This window comes from Triturus cristatus, chromosome 4_2 (genome assembly GCF_964204655.1).
Source record: "Triturus cristatus chromosome 4_2, aTriCri1.1, whole genome shotgun sequence".
In the NCBI taxonomy this organism is placed as follows: Eukaryota; Metazoa; Chordata; class Amphibia; order Caudata; family Salamandridae; genus Triturus; species Triturus cristatus.
Genome location: NC_140586.1, coordinates 843,535,331 through 843,556,327, shown reverse-complemented (window position 1 = coordinate 843,556,327; position 20,997 = coordinate 843,535,331).

Here is a 20,997-nt window from a genome sequence, read left to right as displayed (position 1 = left end):
TTGCTATAAGGCAGATACTTGATAAAAGTGCAGGCATCGTTCACAAGTCTTTGCTCTGATACCTTCGGGTCGAGTTCACGCTAGATAAATATGCAGCATGTATTGCTGATTTCCTATAATGCAGACACATATTCCACTGCAACCAAAGACAGATTTCGGGTTGCTTATGTGGGCCGCCTTCAACGGTCACTGATATGGGGAACTCACATATATCTAACTGTAACCCAGACACCCGGGTGGGTGCCTAGTCGGGCAGGGCAACGCAACCGAGGTAGAATGGTAGTTATTATCTAATGCTAAAGGAAGTCTGGATTGAGCCACTAGATGGTGTAGATATGGGTGCAGCTCAGCGCCCCAATCCCATTGAATTCGGAGACGCACTGGCATAGCGGTAAAAGAATAAGTGGTCACCACATAGCGCATCACTAGGGCCTAAATCACGGCAAGGTTACCGGCGTGATTGTCCAAGTGGTTGCGGGTGCGCCGCTCGCGAGCGGATTGCAACCCGTGGTTTACCTCTGTCTCAAATCGACCGATAGTTCATGGTTAAGCCGCTTGGCCTGCAGAACTCTGAGCTGGGCACCATAACCAAGAGTTAGGCCTGCAGGAGGAGTAGCTGAAGGAACCAGATAGGAATAGGTCCAGATGTACTTTGGGGGGCATTCCCCTGCAACCAAAGACAGATTTCGGGTTGCTTCAATGAAGACCTTCCACCCGGCTGGGGGGTGGTATGGTTGTTATATAGCAAGTGTGCGGTGGTTCAAAGTTTGGTGAAGACCACGTAGAGCCCCAGGGCATCAGGGCATTATTGACCGTGCAGCACTCGCTACGTTCAGAATAGGGCCGGTATTTGCACCAAGTCTCCGGTTGGTTCCCACAGACTTGTCTGCTCCCAAGGTTATCCTCTAGGGGTAGAACTTGAGACTAAGGGGGTATTGCCTGCTTCGGCGGCACAAATAAGCGATAGCTACGCCGGGATGGAGTTACCATGCAGGTCCTGCCACCACTGGGTTCCCCCCAGGTGATGGGATCAAGTTAGGTGGGACCGCGAAGCCTACGGTTCTTGGGAAACTTCCTGCAGTAGGGCATTTAGCGACAGATAAGATACCAGCGTGTGAGTATCAGATATCTGCTTTCCAGCAGCACCGTGCCCTGGGAGCGCACGCGTTGCCCTAACTCTGTGGCCCTCCCACAAGGGAGCCGGGTAGCAAAACAAGTGAATAGGCTCCTTAGGCGGGCCTCTGGCCTTCAGCTGGGTGTAATCACCATCAATTGGAGAGAGGCCCAGGTAAAATGGGCTTTCCGTAACGCTTGGAGGACCATTGCGGTTGGTGGCACCCCCCACCGGAATCACTGGTCGCGTACGGCAGCTGCAGGAGACTGGTGCTGCTGTCCCAATATCTGGGGTGTCAGCGGGGCAAATACATAGGGGGCATTATGACAGCGCGCAACGCTTAAGCCAAACAGATTCCCGAAGCTGGTATGCTTAAGGGATCATCACTGAGGGATCCGTAGGGGCATAATTCCTATAAGGTATAAGGGATGGTGGGCAGGGGCAAGAGTCGCCCCTTGCCCATGGTCACATTAAGTAACCCTTCTCGTCACAATAGTCAAAGCGGGCAGGCCCAGGATGGTGAATAGGTGTAACCTTCCCGCTGGGGGGCGAATAGTTATCGCACATCTTCACAGGCCCCTCTATTTCATCAGACCCTATCCGATTGGGATAGCGTCTAGGGATTGGGGACATAGTTGGGGCCATCTACAATCCAGGAGCTATAGCTCACTGGTATGTCTTGGGCCTGTGGTTATAAGGGATCTCACAGGGTTTGAGTCCCGCCCAAAGGGGTTTGGGCTTTATTCGCCATGAGATGATCCGGGGGAATGTAAAGGGGTACTTCGACTTGGATGGAGTACACTTCTCCCAAAGAGGCATGGGCCTGTTTTATTGGATTTAAGCGAAGCATTGGTGAATAGAGGGTGCAGGTAAAGAGCTAGGTTGGTGGGGGGCCCTGGCTGCGATGGTTAGCCGCCTCCAGGGCTGTGGCGGAGTTACAGGGCGATCTGGAAGCAGGCTGGTACAAAGGGTACCTCTGCGCGGCACCACGTGGTGCCTGAGCCAAAACGAGGAGCCTCCAGAGAGGTCCCGGAAGCCGGTCGGCGCCCCGCTAGGCCTGCGGGCGGTTGTGGGCCTGAACAACCGGGGGCTTGCTATGCGACGCTCCGCCCCGAGAGGGGGGGTGTGAGTAGAATTTCAACGGCACGTGATCGAAAAAAGAATCCCTTGGGGGGCAGCACTTGCGGGTCGTTCCCGTGCTGCCCGGCTCATCAGGCGGGGCAGGTGAAGTAGATGGCCGCCTGCCCTTGGATCGCCCGTAAGATAACCCACCTATTACATATCCTGGAATTATGTAATAAATCCTGCAGCATTTGTTACCCATCTACAACTGTTTCTTGTGTCTTCTTTGGGTAACCTAATTTGGGGGAGGGGGGTAAGCGGGGTGCCCCTGGGGGTACTATGCCGCTGACCGCGGCCCCCGCAGGGGGCCACTCGGCGGTCGGCGCCTTAGTGGCCCCGGGGCCCCGGTCACCCCTCCCCACTCCCTACTTCGGGGGGGGCGGGGGCAGGGATCCTGATTGTGCCCCCCTCCGTGTCGGGGGCCGGAAGTGACGCGAAAGGCGCGTCACTTCCGGGCCCAGGTGTGAGGGGAAGGCTATTTAGCCTTCCCCCACCCTCACTGGCGACCTCTTTGTCGCCCACCTCGCCTTTTTACCCTCCCTACTGCTTACCCGGCGTGGTGTGGTGGGGTGGGGTTTTTGGCTGAACGTTTTAATGTTTTTCTTTTCGTTGCAGGCGGAGTTACAGGGCGATCTGGAAGCAGGCTGGTACAAAGGGTACCTCTGCGCGGCACCACGTGGTGCCTGAGCCAAAACGAGGAGCCTCCAGAGAGGTCCCGGAAGCCGGTCGGCGCCCCGCTAGGCCTGCGGGCGGTTGTGGGCCTGAACAACCGGGGGCTTGCTATGCGACGCTCCGCCCCGAGAGGGGGGGTGTGAGTAGAATTTCAACGGCACGTGATCGAAAAAAGAATCACTTGGGGGGCAGCACTTGCGGGTCGTTCCCGTGCTGCCCGGCTCATCAGGCGGGGCAGGTGAAGTAGATGGCCGCCTGCCCTTGGATCGCCCGTAAGATAACCCACCTATTACATATCCTGGAATTATGTAATAAATCCTGCAGCATTTGTTACCCATCTACAACTGTTTCTTGTGTCTTCTTTGGGTAACCTAATTTGGGGGAGGGGGGTAAGCGGGGTGCCCCTGGGGGTACTATGCGGCAGCACATACCAGTGTGCGGGGTAACAAAAGTGTGAGAGCTGCATGCAAGAAAGGCAAACATGCTCTTTTGTGTTTCTTCCATCGGTGCGCAACTGAAATTGTGTAACGTAACTGGTGCTCATGTAAAGCGCCCCAATACCTTTGGGTCGAGTTCGCGCTACATAAATGTGCAATATAAAACATACAAAACAAAACAACACGCAAGGTTGAAGTGATATTAGCGTTTAACAGCGGGTCCTTCACTACTTCGACGACGACACAGTAGCCCCCTTCTTACAAGCTGCAACACGCAGGCTAACATTAGTTGAGGTCTATGTGTTTCTTGTGAAATGTTGCTACTAAGCTTCAGTCTAATGCCAGTCTGTGAAGCGTTTATTTACTGTGGAGACTGGAGGCGCAGTCGCTAGACAGTCTTGGCAGTCACCCAGACGCGTCTCTGGACTCCGGGGCCACGTAAGATAGGGAACGTGTGTCTGTCTGTCTATGGGATGGAACAAGGCAAAGAGGTGTTTCCCTCTGAAGACGGAGGTACATAGCTCCAGTTCGGCCCCTCTTTGGCTAACGAGAAAAGCACATCTCGCTTGGACGTGCAGCTACAAGAGGACTACCCAGCCCTGAGAGGGGGCTTAGGGAGAGAGCAGTGGTGACAACGGCCGAGGGGGCTGGGGCACCGAGCGAGGGACAAGTGGCGAGCGATAGAAATGTTGAGAGAGAGCATGTACATTAGAATTTAGATGGCAAAGCAGGGGCAACAGAAGAAGACATTTGATCGGCATAAGGGGATGGGGTCTGAGAAAGCAAGGGAAGAGTGGGAAATTTTGGAATGGGAAAAAGGGTATGAGAGATGTGGGTAGGGTTACACTGCTTTGAGTGAACATCGTATTAGAAGAAAGATGAGTGGGAGGATATAAATTTAAAAATTAGTGTGGGAAGGAGATTAGAATACAAAAGAGGACGTGTAGAGATGGGTGGCGGAAGGGAATGCATTTCCATGCGCGAAAAGAAATCAGAGACAGCGGGGAATAGAGGGAACAGTGGAGTATCCAATGTGGAGGAGAGAATTAATACCTAGGGGCAGATTTACAAGCCCCTTGCGCTTCATGTATGCCACCGTTGCGTCACTTTTGTGACACAGCGGCGGCGCAAGTCCTGCGCCATGGTGCAGGGTACTGTGAGAAGTTGGCCTGGTATATGATGTTCACTAGTTAAAGTGACCACCTTGTACCATGCCAAGCAACCCTTTTGGTGTGGTTGTAAGTCAACCTTTTCGGACTAGCTGCCCTAGTGGTAGCGTAGGCTAAGCAGTCTTTGAGGCTAAACTCGTTAAAGCGTGTTAAGCAAGCTGTTTTACCATATGTAACCCCCCTTTATACCAATGAAAGGACACCACACAGATATATATTGAAAATATATATGTATTTATTACTCAAAGTATCCCCTAGACTCTTTATGAGCACAGGAGCACAAATCGTTAAACAAGAAAGTATTACAATATACAGAAGTTGCACTTTATATGGATAGGCCCTGGTGGCCGATCAAACCATATACTAAAATAGGGGTATAAGTACCACGAACAGGAAAGGGAAAAGGCCTAGGGCCTCTAGAATCGCTGGGCCTACAAGGAGCTAACTTCAGTTAGTGACCAGGAGGTCCACGGGTCGCGTGTGCAGTGCGGAAAGTTACACGCGGGCTCCCATAGGTTTGCAATGGGTGCGTAAAAGATCAAAAGTTACTGCTAGAAGGGTCTTCTGGATGGACTACGAACTTAAGACTTAAAACACAGACACTAGAGATGTTTCTCTACACTTGGGCACCGGAGTGCCAGCTTTACCTCACCCACAGGAAGCGGGTGCATAGGTCTCGAAGTGCGTCGGGTTTCGTCTATCTGCTCAATATAGCCTGATGACAAAGATGCTGCAGGCGGTCGGTCCAGAAGAGATGCGGTGGATCCAAGGGTGGATCAGAGTTGTAGAAGACCTGAAAGCAGAGGGGACAGTGTTCACAGTCACTAGCCAGTGACCGGTGTGGCACCAGGTAGGTACCAGGCGATGTCGGGTGCAAACAGGTGATGAGGTGTAGCTTGTCTCCGCAGCCACGTGGTCCCTGAAAGTCGACGACATCCAGGAGTCGGTTCACGAGCTGTCCCACGCAGGCTCTCGCTGTCGGCGGTGTCGGCGACTCGAAGGAAGCAAACAAGCCTTGGCAAAAGCAGAAGTTGTGAAGAATGAAGAAAGCTGTTTACTCGGACCAGCAAGGTCAGAGGGGCTGCTCCTTTGGAGGGAAGCAGGGGCCAGTCTGGAGCAACCAGACCAGCATCGTAGTTTTCACGGTTCATTGCCAAAATGGCCACTAGCCAACGGGCCAGGGACCGGGCAGGCGCGTCGAGATGCAAAGTGCAGAGGGGTCCCACGCAGAGCGTGGAGATGCTGGAGGGCTCACCTTTGGTGCAGATGCTGCTCGGATGTTGGGCTTCTCAGGACCCAAAGCACAACTTGGAGGGAGCCTCTGTTGTCGCGCTTGTAGCTTGTCGTGGGTCTTTCAAGATGGCTGGCTCCACGTGTCTCGGTGCCTCCACGGGTTCCTTCTTTTCAGGGACTGTGGATCGGGCGGTGAGAGGTCTGGAGGTCCAGGTCTTGTCGGGCTCTGGGCTCGGGCTCCGGCAGGAGGCGGCAGCAAAGCAGACGTCGAGTAGCTGGTTGGTGCTTGCGTTAGCAAGATGGTCACTCCCTGACCATATGGGAGATTTCCTTCTGTCCTCTGTGCAGCAGAGCGTCGAAGTTCCCGTCTTCTTCTTGTAGTTAAGTTGATTACAGGATGTCTGAAGTCTTAGGACACAGCTCCTACCTTTAAGCGGATTCTAGGGGCCGGACTACCTGCTAGGTCCCTCCCTAAGGGTGGGACCAGGAAGGGGGGTGGTTATGTTATGTTAAATGTGATTTATATAGCGCACTGACACCGAAGCTTCCTGGCGCTGATAAACAGAACAGATGAGGGGGGAGCATAGATGACAGATTCTAAATAAGGATGGGGAAGAGATGGGTTTTTAGCATTTTTCTGAAATTCAGAAGGGAAGGACAGGATTTGATTGGGAGAGGGAGGAGGTTCCAAAGCACAGGAGCTAGGTAGGAGAAACGACGGCCGCCGAATCTCTTGGTTTTACTCCTGGGGGTGGTCAGTAAATCGCGGTGGGCAGATCGAAGATTGCGTGTGGGACAGTGAGGGCGGATGAGGGATTTTAAGAAGGCAGGGCTAGGGCAATGAAGTGCTTTGAAAGTGAGGCATGCCACCTTAAAGGCGGCCCTTCGATCGATTGGGAGCCAGTGGAGGCTCGTGAGCAGAGGCTTGGCTGATTGCCATCTGGGAGTTCCATGAATCAGGCGGGCCGCCTGATTCTGGACAACTTGGAGGCGTTGAATCAGAAATTGTGGCAGACCGTGGTAGATGGCGTTGGAAAAATCCAGACGGGAGAGTACCAGCGAAATGATAGTTTGAGTAAATGCCGCCGGGGGCAGAAAGTGACGGACTTTACGGATCCTTCAGAGTTGATACATGCAAGAGGAGACCACCGCTCCAACTTGAGCCCTGAGAGAGAGCTCGGTGTCAATAATGACGCCCAGACTCTTTACAAAGTCAAAGTCAAAGCTTTATTTCGATAAAAAGTCATTATCATAAAAGCAGCTCAGTGTATAAAAAGTTACAGTTAAGAACAACAGTAATAAATTTAAAAAGATTTTATATCTCTGTTCCAACATTTAGGAAGGGCAATAGTTTCAAAAAATGTTTGTTCAGTTAAACTAGCCAACTGTTTGATTAAATTTTAGAGGTTAAACAATTATGGCAGCATTTTCAGTCTAAGAAGTTTTTCTAACAAAGAATTAAACAAATTGTTTTAGCTTTTTGGCCCGGATAGCCCAAGCCCAGGATAGAAACTTGGCTAGGGCGCAAGCATAGGGTACGCTACTGTCCGAAATAAGTATCCTGATTGCCACATCATGACTCCTAGTCCCCAGCTGACGGCATAGGTTTTTGAGCCAGACCCTCCTTGGAGTAGCATATTCGCCGCACACAAACATAAAATGTGCTAATGTTTCCGGTTTAACAAGACACGATGGGCATAGCTCAGACATTTCCATACAGGATTTCCATCTTTTAGTAAAGGTATTAAGTGGTAAGGTTCCCATTCTAAATCTAAAATACAAGGCCCTATCAAAGGGTTTTCCAATTGCATCCAGGTACAGTTCCCGCCTGGGGCAGTCTTTGAACCTCAGAAAGTCCTCTGTTAGCCTGCCCAGGGAGGTGCTAGAGTTTCTTTGAGAACAAATCCAGTCCCAATAAAGCTTTTTAAGTGTTTGCTTTGGGGGTGAAGTTCTACTTAGCCATGATTCAAGTTGGCCCAACTTAATTAATACGTTTTTCATGTCTTTTAGCCATTTGATTTTATACCAGCTTGGTGATGACATGATTTCCTTGAGGCCTCTGGCATATCCGCTTAGTTCTTCTACCCGCCAAATACGGGCCCATAATAATAAAGGGCGAAATTTCGCGATTTCGCCAATCTGGGTACAGCCAAGGTCCATGAATAAAGGAAGTGTCGGGGTGCCTTGTGGAAGGGACATTATTTCTCTGCAGAATTTGTTCTCAGATCTCTGCAGAGCGTCAGTGGACGAAAAGCCCCAGAGTTCCGCCCCATAAAGGGCAGAGCTAACTCCTTTAGCTGTGTAAATCTCAAGGACTGTTCCTATAGGCCTTGTTGTGCTGGAACGTTGCTCTCTTAATAGGGCACCTGTAATCCTTTTGTGGCTCAACAGCATTTTATCTAGGTGTGGCGTCCAGTCCATTTTATCCGAAAGGCGTATCCCAAGGTAATCAAAGACCTTTACTCTTTCCAGAAGCTCAGCGTTTAGGGTGGGGGAACGCACATGTTGTTTCGGTGGATTGAGGACAAGGTACTTCGTTTTGTTAGTATTTATTACCAGACCTCGTTTGGTACAAAATGATTGGAAATTGTCCAAAAGTCTCTGGAGTCCCATTGGGGTTTTGGAGATTAAAAGCGTATCATCCGCGAAGAGGAGGGTCGGTATGCGTTCGCCAGCCAGGGATGGCTCATCAGATGGATGTTTGAGGAGATGCTCAACCACCCCATTGATGTAGAGAGAGAAAAGGGTGGGAGCCAGAACACATCCCTGGCGGACTCCTCTCTCGACCGGAATACTGCCCGTTTTCTCCCCTCCAGGGCCCCACCTGACCTGGGCAAAGCTGTCCTGGTGTAGTCTGACTAATAGGGATAGTAGATAATGTGGCAGCCCCATGTCAGCAAGTACTTTCCATAATAGGTCCCTAGGTACAAGGTCAAAGGCAGTCTTCAAATCGATAAACGCGAGATAAAGACTGCCCTTGCCTATAACCACAACCTTCCAATATACCATCATGAGCCTGAATGCCTGCTCAATCGTTCCAGTACCCACTCTAAAACCTGCCTGGAAGTCGGAAAGGATTTTATTTTCTTCTACCCAATTTAGGATTCTAAGTAACAGGACTTTGCCGACAACTTTTTGGCTGGTATCTAACAAGCTGATTGGCCTATAGTTAGATGGGTCATCCCTCGGACCTTTCTTATGGATGGGGACCACCTCCGCCCCTTTCCACGATGAGGGAATAGGGGCACCCCTACAGATGGCAACAAGAAGGGAGTGGATCAATTTGCCCCATTTGGTGCTATCGGATTTTAGCAGGTCCCCGGGAATCCCATCGGGTCCGGCCGCTTTTTGTGGAATGATAGAGCTTATTGCGTATTCCACTTCCTTTAGCGTAAAATCAAAGTCAGTGGGGCAGAGTGCATAGTTTGTGGTAGGCAGGGATATAGCAGACCCTCTCCCGTTGGAGCCGTCATGGCAGGAGTAGAGTTTGGAGAAGTGGTCCTCCCACACCTGGCTTGAGATGTTACAGGTTAGCAGATCACTGTCTGGTCTATTACGTGCCCTTATAGTGTCCCAAAAATATTTAGAGTCTTTTTTCAGGCTGGCTTCTTTAAGGGTTAACCAGTAGGCATCTTCCCACTCCCTTTTGGCCAACCACAAGACCTTTTTATATTCCCTTCTAGCTATTTGAATTGATAAGGGGGACTTCCCTTTAACTGCCTCAATTAGACATGTCTTGGCCTTTCTGCATGATGCAGAATACCAGTCGTGTCTGCCTTTGGGTTTGGTTAGAGGTTTGGTTTTCCCTATAATCCCTTTTACCCAGAAAAGGTCCCCTATAGTTTTTATGGCTACTTCGTAGATAGTTGTTACCTTATCTGCTGCCATAAATAAATCTATGGAGCTGATTACATCTTGTGTGCCATTAATCACCTCTTCAATAGTGGACAATTTATTAGTATTACACAAGATCTTATTCCACTTAAGGCGTCTTCCACAAGACGAGACAGTAATCTCCTGTGGACAGCTCGGTGGTGCTAGCGGCGCTCTGGTAGACCAAGAATTCATTAGGGTTAGGGAAAGTGAGTTATGATCACTCTCTATGGCAGGAATAACAACCATATCGATGACCGAACTCCAGAGCCCCCGGTCCAGCAGAATATAGTCTATCCTTGTGGAGTGACCAACTCTGTTGAACGTTGGGGCACCCATCTGATCAGAACGTGTGCGGCCATTGGCTGCTCTTAATCCAAACTCTAATGTAAGTGCGTTAAGCTGTATTGCACTGCGAGTCCAGCGCTTAATGGGTGGGATAGAGAGGATGGGAATACCCCACCTACTGTCCTCTTCTCCTAAATCGGGTATTCCTTCTAGGGGGAGTGGCTCGTATGTGCAGTTGAAATCTCCTGCTATTATGATATGGCCAGGTTCGTTATGGTCCCCTAATTGGGCCTCAAGTTCCGCTACTGTTGGTGAGATGCACCCATTTTTGGAGCCTCTAACGTAGACATCGTAGAGATCTACAAGTAGTCCCCCACGTTGGCCCGATAGAGAGATACCAAGGATGTCTGGGTTTCCTGCCTTTTTTATGGTTATCCGACAGTTAAGCGAAATGCTTACCCAGATGATAAGCCCCCCTGATGGCCGCCCCTTCCCTGCCTTAGGTTTTACAGCTGGTGTATAAAATGTGACAAACCCGACACGGTGCAGTGGCTCAGTGATCCAGGTCTCTTGGAATACACAAATCTTGTGGGCGTCAATCAGGACGTTCCACTCCGGGAGGCCTAATTTCCTATCTCGCCATGTGTTGGATCACCGTCGGGGATGGTAATAATTTTAGAATTTGGTGGGTCTACACTGTCCCTAGTAAATATGTGGGCAAGTGGTATTAGGGGTGCCTCTGTTGGGGATTCGGAACATATAGGGAGAGATGTGGCTGGCGGAACATCCTCCATATCGTTATCGGTGATAGTGAGATTTATATCTGGACCTTCCATGAAGTTGAGTCAGTCTACCTCATCTAGCACACAGTATCTATTTGGATGAGCGAATTGTGAATACGAGGGGTCGAAAGAAGGGGGCAAGTCCTGCCATGGCTGTTGCAAATGATGGTTAGCGAATTGTGGAGGCTGAAGGGGTTGCTGCCACTGCTGAGCAGCCTGATATAGGGGTGGTAGATGTTGAAAAGGTTGTTGCCACTGAAGACTAGCATAATGTGGGAATAAAGATGAGAATTGTGGTGATTGTTGCCAGTGTTTAGTGGTATGTTGCGGGGGATACACAGACCCTCTGTTAGTTGGAAAAGTAGGCCGATGGGGATTTAGTCTTGGCGGCATGGGAAGGAAATAAGACAAAGGGAGTGGATTGATTTGGGTAGCAGGACCACTATTGGGTGTATTGCATATGTAGCTGGCTGCCCCTATATCCCTAAAGTTAACTGTAATTACATCCCCTGCTATTGTTTTCTTACTCCTGCCCACCCAGTCCCCTCTACGCACTGTAAGAATTTCACCACTCATATTGCTAGGTAAAGGTTTGTGTAGTTGAAGCCACTGAGCACATTTGTTTTTTGGCTCTTCAAAGGTTTCTTTTACTCCCTCCTTCAGTGGGGGAACGGCTGTCAGCACAACCACAAAAGGAGAGACTTCCGGTGGCAGGCTAATTGACTTGAAGCGCGCCTGCTTTGGCTTAGAGCCTTCGGGCTTGTTTGTAGAATGAGGAGCTGCAGGGTTAGTAGACTTTCCTGTGAGATCTTTTGCTTGTAAGGTGGTAGTTTTATTTCCACCAGCAGATTGTTGCAAAGCCGAAGTAGGACCCACCGCCTTCGGAGTAGATAGGGGTGGGGATTGAGCAGAAGTATTCCCTGTTTGGGACAGGTGTAATACAGCTGAATCCTTGGTAACTGATGGTATTTTTGCCTTGTTAGATGCATCTTTAGGGGGCTTGACGCAAGGTGAAGGTTTGGGAAGCGTTTCTTTAATCCCTTGTGACTGAATAGACCCAGGCCCATTCATCTTATTAGGCCATTTCGAAGTTATTAGCGACGTGAGTCTGTCAAGTTTGGAGATTAAAGGCTTTATTTGCGCTGCTATTGTGGCCTCAAGGTCCAGTTTAAGATCTGTTACCATGTTTTCAACCCAGCAGGGTATGCCTGACGCCAGGTAGGCGATATCAAGTTGTGATTCCTTGCTTTAGCTTTAGGTTTTTCCTTAGACTTGGTCTTGGACGCCACCTTTGTAGGAATAGTAACCCTGCCCCCAGTGTCGATAGGTACAGAAAGTGTTCCTTTGTCCATTTGCCCATCTAGGCTTGGCTTTGTCTTTTCAGATGTCTGGCAGACTTCTAGATCTGGGGTAGCCTCAAGATCAACATAAGACGGATCCGAGTCAGATTGGGTGACTGACAAATCGACAACATTCGGAACTGTGAATTCGCCAGCGGAGGTCAAGGGTAGTGGTAAGGAACAATTAATCAAAGCTTGCTGGGAGGGTGAATTTGCGTTTGCAAGAGAGCCCAAGGAAGAGCGCTTAGCGTTCATGAGGTCCAAGGAAACTCTTTTTTCCAGCAATATAATACTTTTATCGATGGTCTCATTCACCCGTGAAATAAAAAGATCTATAGGTCCAGTCACTTGTGCTACCGCCATGGCTTTTTTAGTACAGCTTCTAGTTCTATTGCGCATAGTTGACATCTGTGGTGCTGGGTCAGATGCAAGAAGGGGCCTCTCAAAAGCGGTAGATGATAGGGCTAGGAGGCGGGCACTATGTGTTTATAGAAGAGATGGAAATCACAGTTCCGCCTACCTTGCCAACGGATGAAGGGCGAGGATACAGGGGTTCAGGGCCAGGGCCGTCCTCTGCCTTCCTTGAACGGCCTTAAACGGCCTTAAACGCCCCGGCCTTTGCCCCGCGCAAATAATAATATATTAACACCGTGCAATATTAAAACAATATTGAAACTAAAAATCAAATAAGATGGCCCAGCCCGGCCTGGGCACGTCCCGGTTCAGGTAGAGGTTAAGACGAGGGGATAGGGGCGGGAAGAGGACTAGCTGCAGTAAATCGAACACCGCACTGCACGCTGGTCCTCGCAGTCCCGCAAAGTCAGTCAGTCTCTCCCCCTTGCTCTACAGTGGCAGTCAGTTCTAGTGCTCAGGGAAGTGGGTTACAACCGCAGAGACTAGCAAAATGGTCCGGGTGCGACAGGGGTTAAACTTCTGCACTAATGCGCCTTTACCATGCTCACAGTCAGGATACGGCAGCCAAAGGAGACAAACCGGCACCAGAATTAGTCCCGCTGTGTTTGAGCCAGAATGCAGCCGGGAAGGGAAGTCAAGGGAAGTCAAGTTCTTCTGGGCACACCCCCACTCCCTGGATGTTGCCCTATGCAGCCTCCGGCAGTCCCACCGAGGGTAGTCGGCCCAACAGCCTGCCCCACGCAACCCCTAGCTAGCCAGCTCAACCCACAGCGTTGGACTTTTTTACCTGGGGAGGAGGGCAAGGCGAGGGCGAGGTGGGCATCGGCCGAGAACACTCCAGTCCGGGGTGCTTCCTGCAGCGGTGCACGGAGGGCAGGCCAGCCCTTCCGGAGTTCTTCCACGGCCGGGCCTCAGGACGATAGGGATACTCTGTTCAAACGGGCTCTCCGTTACTAACAATCTCCAAACAAAGGTGCCCGGAGACAGCACGTGGACGGGATCCTGCAGCAGCAGAGGTGAACGAAGGAAGGCGTTCAACTCAGAGGCCCAGGAGCCGGCACGGTGTGGAGAACAAGGGGAAGCGGCTCCAACCGCAGCAGTGAAGTACTAGCAGCACCGCGCCAAAAAGGAAATGTTTTTGCGGCTCCGGCCGCAGCAGTGAGGCACTCGTGGCAGCGCCGTGCCAAAAGGAAATGTTTTGCGGCTCCGGCCACAACAGTGAGGCACTCGCGGCAGCGCCGCGCCAAAACGAAATGTTTTGCGGCTCCGGCCACAGCAGTGAGGCACTCGTGGCAGCGCCGCGCCAAAAGGAGATGTTTTGCGGCTCCGGCCGCAGGAGTGAGGGACTCGCGGCAGCGCCGCGCCGAAAGGAAATGTTTTTGCGGCTCCGGCCGCAGCAGTGAGGCACTTGCGGCAGCGCCGCGCCAAAACGAAATGTTTTGCGGCTCCGGCCACAGCAGTGAGGCACTCACGGCAGCGCCGCGCCAAAACGAAATGTTTTGCGGCTTTACCGTGCAAAAGCACTGAAGCCTCTGCATTCGTGGGTACTTGACTACCTCAGAGGCCCAGACTCTTTACTGTTTTTGCTGGGGTAGGGGGGGAGCCGAACTCTGGAGGCCAGAACTGTGAACCCCAGTAGATGTGACTGAGTCCGGGGAGAAGGAGCTCGGTTTTACCGGGGTTCAGCTTCAGTTGGTTCCGGTTCATCCAGAGTTGGATGTGAGTCATGGCTCCGTGAAAGGTTTTGATGGCGTGTGGTGAGTTGAGAGAGAAGATAATTTGTAGATCGTCAGCATAGTTATAGGTGACGATATCCCATTTCAGAAGTGACTTGATAAGTGGGCGAAGATAAAGATTAAAGAGGAGCGGGGAGAGAGAAGAGCCCTGGGGGACACTACAAGAAGTGAGGGTCTTTTTTGCAGTGTAAGGACCTAGGCGAACCGCCTGTGTTCTTCCCGTGAGGAAGGATTTGACCCACTCAAGAGCAACGCCCTGGATGCCCGCCTGCTCGACACGGTGGAGAAGGATGTTATGATCCACCGTGTCGAACGCGGCAGACAAATCCAGTAGGACAAGGGCTTGGGGGGTACCCACGTCCGCGTTACTCCTGAGTGTGTCAAGAACTGCCAAGATAACGGCTTCTGTGGAGTGGGCAGGTCTGAAGCCGGCCTGAGTCGGCTCAAGATAGCAGGAAGATTCTATAAAGCTTGACAGGCAGCGGGTGACATGGGCCTCCATGAGTTTAGAGAAATAGGGAAGGAGGGAAATGGGGCGATAGTTCGACGGCTCCGCCACATCAGCACCAGGTTTTTTTAAGAGGGGTACCAGGATGGCCTCCTTAAAGGAGGTGGGGCAGATGCCGCTGCTGAGAGAGCTATTGAGTAGGTATAAGATGCTATCGGGTAATTTGAGCCATATGCTCCGCAGGATGAACGGCGGACAGCAGTCTTTCGGGGAGCCAGATTTTACGCGAGTGGCTAGTTCCGTCAAGGAGATGGGATCTAGAATAGGAAAGGAGGTGAAGGTCGAGGGGTTGTTAAGGGAATTGTCCGGTGGTGGCAATTGGGGGAGTGGAGGAATGGATTTTTTGATTGTAGAGATTTTTTCTAAGAAGAAGGTGTTCAGGGTATCGCAGGCTTCCTGGGTGGGGGTCTGGGCTAGGAGGGTTCTGTCGTCAGTAGTTAGTTCGTTCAGGACTCTGAACACCTCCTTAGATTTATCGACTGCCGAGGAGATCCTGTTGGAAAAGTGTTCAATTTTGGCTGAACGGATGGCTGTTTTAAAGTCTTTGCGAGCGGCCAAATAGGATTGTTTGGCTGATTCGGAGTAGTCATGTCTCCAGGTGCGTTCTAACTGGCGTGTTTTTAGTTTCCGGGCTTTAAGATCATCAGAGAACCACCTATGAGAGTTCCGGTGTCTGGTACAGGGGAATGTAACTAGGGGGGCAAACCGGTCGCTAGCCGACTCAAGCCAAGAGGTCATATCTTGTTCTAACCCGTCGATGTCGGTGGGGTCGAGGATGACTGGGCAGGAGTTGGCCAGGGTAGTGAGGAAGCCCTGGGAATCGTAAGAGCTCCATTTACGGGAAAGGCCACCGGCCATCAGGGGAAGAGGGGTCTGACCGGCAACTGTGATGGTGGTGTCCACCAGGTGGTGGTCAGACCAGGCACACGGGAGTATGTCTGGTGGGGACAACTTCAGGTTACAGGTCCAGATCTGGTCCAAAACATGTCCCTTAATGTGGGTGGGTTGAGAGACATGTTGGACGAGATTCAGATTTTTAAGAGTCTCGAAGAACTCAGTAGCATGGGGGCCAGCGTTGGTATCGCCGAACCAGTAATTTAGGTCACCAAAAATAGCGAGGTGGGAGTGCAGTGTAAGAAGGGAGGACAGTTGTTCACTCATGATGGTAGAGAAAGACGGCATGGAGTGTGGAGGACGATATAACAGGAGGAGAGTAAGGGGACCGGTGTCCGTTTGCACATTGATGAGTAGATTCTCCACCTTAGAAAGGGGGAGAGAGTAGGAAGAGATGGAGTTCAGGCGTTTGGAGATGATGGCCGCTACCCCGCCCCCAGGCCGGTCGCCAGGGCGGTCGGTGTGGAGAATGTAGTAATCGGGGGGGGGGGGGGGGGGGATTGGGGGTGCCGCCAGAATATCTGGCAGGGATTCTGAAGTGAGCCACGTCTCTGTGAGTAAAAGCATGTCGGGACTAGAAGTGGATAGCAAGATGAAAATGTCCTCAGAATGTTTTACTAGCGAGCGGGTATTCAAATATGATATCCGGATGGACGTGGTGTTCCTAGTCGGCATGACTGGGGGTAGACGACCGTCGATAGGAGGTAGGTCGGGGCGCATGAGGCCAGCAGAGGAGATGCAATGCAGAGCCGTAGGAGATGGTACAATGGCAGTGTTCTCAAGATCTCTGAGTGCTTGAGGTGACTAACTGATAGAGTGGGCAGCGTGGCATGCCCTCAGGCCCGTCCTGGCGCGGACGGGCGCAGACGGGCTTGTCTTTGGCGCGCCTTCGGCGCGCCGCCGGCGCGCCTGCTGCGCCCGTCCGCTGCGCGGACGTGGGAGGCACATGGTTTAAGTAGGAGAAAAACAGGAAGGGGCGTGGCCTGTTGTGAAGGGGCGTGGCCTGACCAGGCTTCCCCAGAATGACGTCGCAAAGTGTGGCAACCCGCGACAGCATTTAGATCGGCTGTGCGGGGGTAGTGGTAGCGAGGGTGTTGCCAGATGGGTAGGTTAAAAGACACAAAGAAACAATTTTAAAAAGTGCTCGTTGCTCCCGGCTTTCCACCTCAGGAGTTCTCTCTATCTGCCAGCGCTTTGGATTTGGTGCGTTTTAAGGCGGAGGGGGCGTGACCTGTTGTAAAGGGGGCGTGGCCTGACCAGGCTTCCCCAGAAGACGTCGCAAAGTGTGGCGGCCTGCGACAGCGTTTAGATCGGCTGTGCGGGGGTAGTGGTAGCGAGGGTGTTGCCAGATGGGTAGGTTAAAAGACACATAGAAACAATTTTAAAAAGTGCTTGTTGCTCCCGGCTTTCCGCCTCAGGAGTTCTCTCTATCTTACACCCCCAATCCTTTGTCCAGCTCGCCCCAGGTCCGGGGCTGGTGTGCCCCAGGACCGGTTTGAACTGGCATATGCACCGAGGCTCCTTGTGAGCCTCAGGCATGTCTGATTCTATTCAAGCCCTACCTGACCAATACACAAAATTCTGTCTGGGGTGGTGCACGCACCTCCCCTGGCAGGAAACCCTTTGTCCACGTCTCCCAAGCTGGAAGGACTCCCAGCAGCAGGAGGGCAGACTTGTGTCTGTGGTGGCAGCATCCATTTTGTGGAGCCGAGGCTATGTCTGATTTTACCCGGGTTTCAGGTACTGTACATGTCGTGTCCCTCTAGAAGGGTGGAATGCTAACCCCGTCGCCAGAATTGGCGAGGGGTTAGTATTCCAATTCGTATGACACCTTACTCGACATGTTTTGATAAAGCCAAACCAAAGATAGCATTTAACCGCGAGGTTCATAATGCGCTTAAGAGTATATGGTATGACGATATCTGGAAATGGTAGAAGGAAGTTGTTCCGACCATTGCAGACAGGCTCAGCTCATGCCAGAGCACCATCTCACATGGAACCAAGCACTCTGCCTTCAGGATTGTTAAGGCCTGCCATAGGAGTGACTTATAGGTTACCAGGTGTCCCATTTAAGGTTAGGTGTAGGTATACTACACCTAAGTAAGAGGTGGTTACACCAACTTACCCCAGCTGAGTGATCAGCCAGTTGTGTCAAATTTGTTAGGCCAGGCCAGAGGTGGCACAATACATGCTTCAGCCCCTGGTAGGCCTTAGATACACCAATGCCCTGGGTACCTAGTGTACACTGGTACAGGGGCTCACAGGGTGATCCAATTCCAATTGGTTATGCACCTAGGGTGCATAGTGTCAATTTAGTAGAGAGAACAGCAGGCTGGGGGTCTGATTAGCAGGCCCACAGCCTCAGTATGTCAAAAACCAGTGAAGCAAAAAGCAAAAATTTGGGGTGACCATAGGATAGCAGACCCTACTCTCCTACACAACCCCCCCCCCCCAAACGCAGGGACATTAAACTAGCCTTGACCAGTCTCGTCTTCATGTCCTAAGTGGAAGTACCTGGAGAGACCATCTGCATTCCCATGGTCTGTACCTGGCCGGTGCTCCACTGTAAAGTCCATCCCCTGTAGGGAAATGGACCACCTAAGCAGTTTGGGGTTTTCACCCTTCATCTGATTTAGCCACAAGAGGGGCTTATGGTCGGTCTGAATCTTGAAGTGAGTGCCAAACAAGTATGGCCTCAGCTTCCTCAGGGCCCACACCACAGCAAAGGCCTCCCTCTCAATAGCTGACCAATTCTTCTCTCTGGGGGTCAACCTTCTGCTAATAAAAGCAATGGGTTGGTTTTGACCATCTACATTAAGTTGTGACAGCATAGCTCCCACACCCAACTCAGAAGCATCTGTTTGGACAATAAACTCTTTGGAGTAGTCAGGACTTTTCAGGATAGGTGCAGAGCACATGGCCTTCTTCAGGTCATCAAATGTCTTTTGACAGCTTACTGTCCACTGAACCTTTTTGGGCATCTTCTTGGATGTCAGATCATTAAGAGGAGTCACAATGGACCCATAGTTCTTAACAAACTTCCTGTAGTACCCAGTCAAGCCCAAGAAAGCTCGAACTTGAGTCTGGGTGGTTGGAGGGGACCAGTCCTTGATCGATTGTATCTTACTCTCCAGTGGTTAAACTTGGCCTCCACCTACAAGGTGGCCCAAATACACAACCTTACTCTGCCCTATCTGGCACTTAGTAGCCTTGATAGTGAGGCCTGCCTTTTGCAGAGCCTCAAGTACCTTCTTCAGGTAGATCAGGTGATCCTCCCAGGTGGAGCTAAAGACAGCAATGTCATCAAGATATGCTGCACAAAAGTCATCCAACCCAGTAAGGACTTGATTCACCAACCTTTGGAAGGTGGCAGGTGTATTCTTCAGACCAAAGGGCATCACCAAAAATTGATAATGCCCACCTGGGGTTGAAAATGCTGTTTTGGCCTTAGACTCCTCAGCTAATCTGATTTGCCAATAGCCAGCTGTCAAATCAAATGTGCTCAAAAACTTAGCAGAAGCCAGTTTATCTATGAGCTCATCTGCCCTTGGAATAGGATGTGCATCTGTCCTAGTGACAGCATTGAGTCCTCTGTAATCCACACAGAACCTCATCTCTCTTTTGCCATCTTTGGTGTGAGGTTTGGGGACCAGAACCACTGGGCTAGCCCAGGGGGTCTCTGAGAGCTCAATGACACCCAGTTCCAGCATTTTGTGTACCTCAGCCTTTATACAGTCCCTGGCGTGGTCAGGTTGTCTGTAAAGTTTGTTCTTCACAGGCAGACTGTCACCAGTGTCCACCACATGGGTACAGCAGTCAGTTTGACTAGGTATCAATGAAAACATATGATGAAATGATTGTAGAACCTGTCTAAATTCAATCTGCTGATGCTCAGTGAGGTTGCCTCCAAGGGTCACTCCTTCAACTGAACCATCTTCAGGGTTCTGAGACAACAAGTCTGGGAGAGGGTCACTCTCTTCCTCCTGTCCCTCATCTGTAGCCATGAGCAAGCCCATGTCTGCCCTGTCAACATATGCTTTTAACCTGTTAACATGGAGTACCCTGTGGGGACTCCTGGGAGTTCCTAGGTCTACCAAGTAGGTAACCTCTCCCTTCTTTTCCAGGATTGTATGGGGTCCAGACCATTTGTTTTGGAGTGCTGCTGGGGCCACTGGCTCCAACACCCATATCTTCTGTCCTGGCTGAAACTCAACCAAGACAGCCTTTTGGTCATGCCAATCTTTCTGTAAGGCCTGGCTTGCCTCAAGGTTTTTGGATGCCTTCTCCATGTACTCAGCCATCCTGGAGCGGAGACCAAGTACATAGTCCACTATGTCTTGCTTAGGATTTTTGAGAGGTAACTCCCATCCTTCTTTCACTAAACACAGGGGGCCTCTTACAGGGTGCCCAAACAACAATTCAAAGGGGCTGTACCCAACTCCTTTTTGTGGGACCTCTCTGTAAGCAAACAGAAGGCAGAGTAGAAGGATGTCCCATCTTCGCCTGAGCTTTTCAGGTAATCCTTTGATCATACCCTTTAGGGTCTTGTTGAATCTCTCAACAAGCCCATTGCATTGTGGGTGATAAGGAGTGGTGAACTTGTAGTTGACACCACATTCCTTCCACATAGCTGTCAAGTATCCTGACATGAATTTGGTACCTCTGTCAGAAACCACCTCCTTAGGAAACCCCACTCTGGAGAATACTCCCAGCAGGGCCCTGGCCACAACAGGAGCTGTAGTGGTCCTAAGGGGAATTGCCTCTGGATACCTGGTGGCATGATCCACTACCACCAGTATAGATCTGTGCCCAGATGCAGTGGGAGGATCCATGGGACCCACTATATCTATTCCCACTCTTTCAAAGGGGACCCCCACCACAAGTAGTGGTATTAGGGGGGCCTTTGTTGTGCCACCTGATGTGCCACTGGCCTGGCAGGTCACACAGGAGCGACAAAACTCCTTGGTATCTTCATTCATGTGAGGCCAGTGAAAGTGAGGGACAAGCCTGTCCCAAGTCTTGTTCTGGCCTAAGTGTCCTGCTAGAGGAATATCATGGGCCAAGGTAAGAAGGAAGCCCCTAAATTGCAGAGGTATAACCAACCTCCTGGTTGCACCAGGTTTTGGGTCTCTAGCCTCTGAATAAAGGAGCCCATCATCCCAATACGCTTTATGGGTACCTTGAGCATTCCCAGCAGCCTCAGCAGCAGCCAGCTGTCTGAGGGGTTCAAGAGATGGACAGGTTAACTGAGCCTGCCCCAAGTCAGCCCTGGAAGGTCCCCGTGTCCCCAGAAACTCAACTTGATCAGGTTCAAGCTCTTTAGGGACAGTTCCTTCAGGGTTCACTAGATCATCTTCCTGGGAAGGCTGATTATCACTTGGAGGCAGGGGGGAAGGCACAGCCTTAACCCTCCTG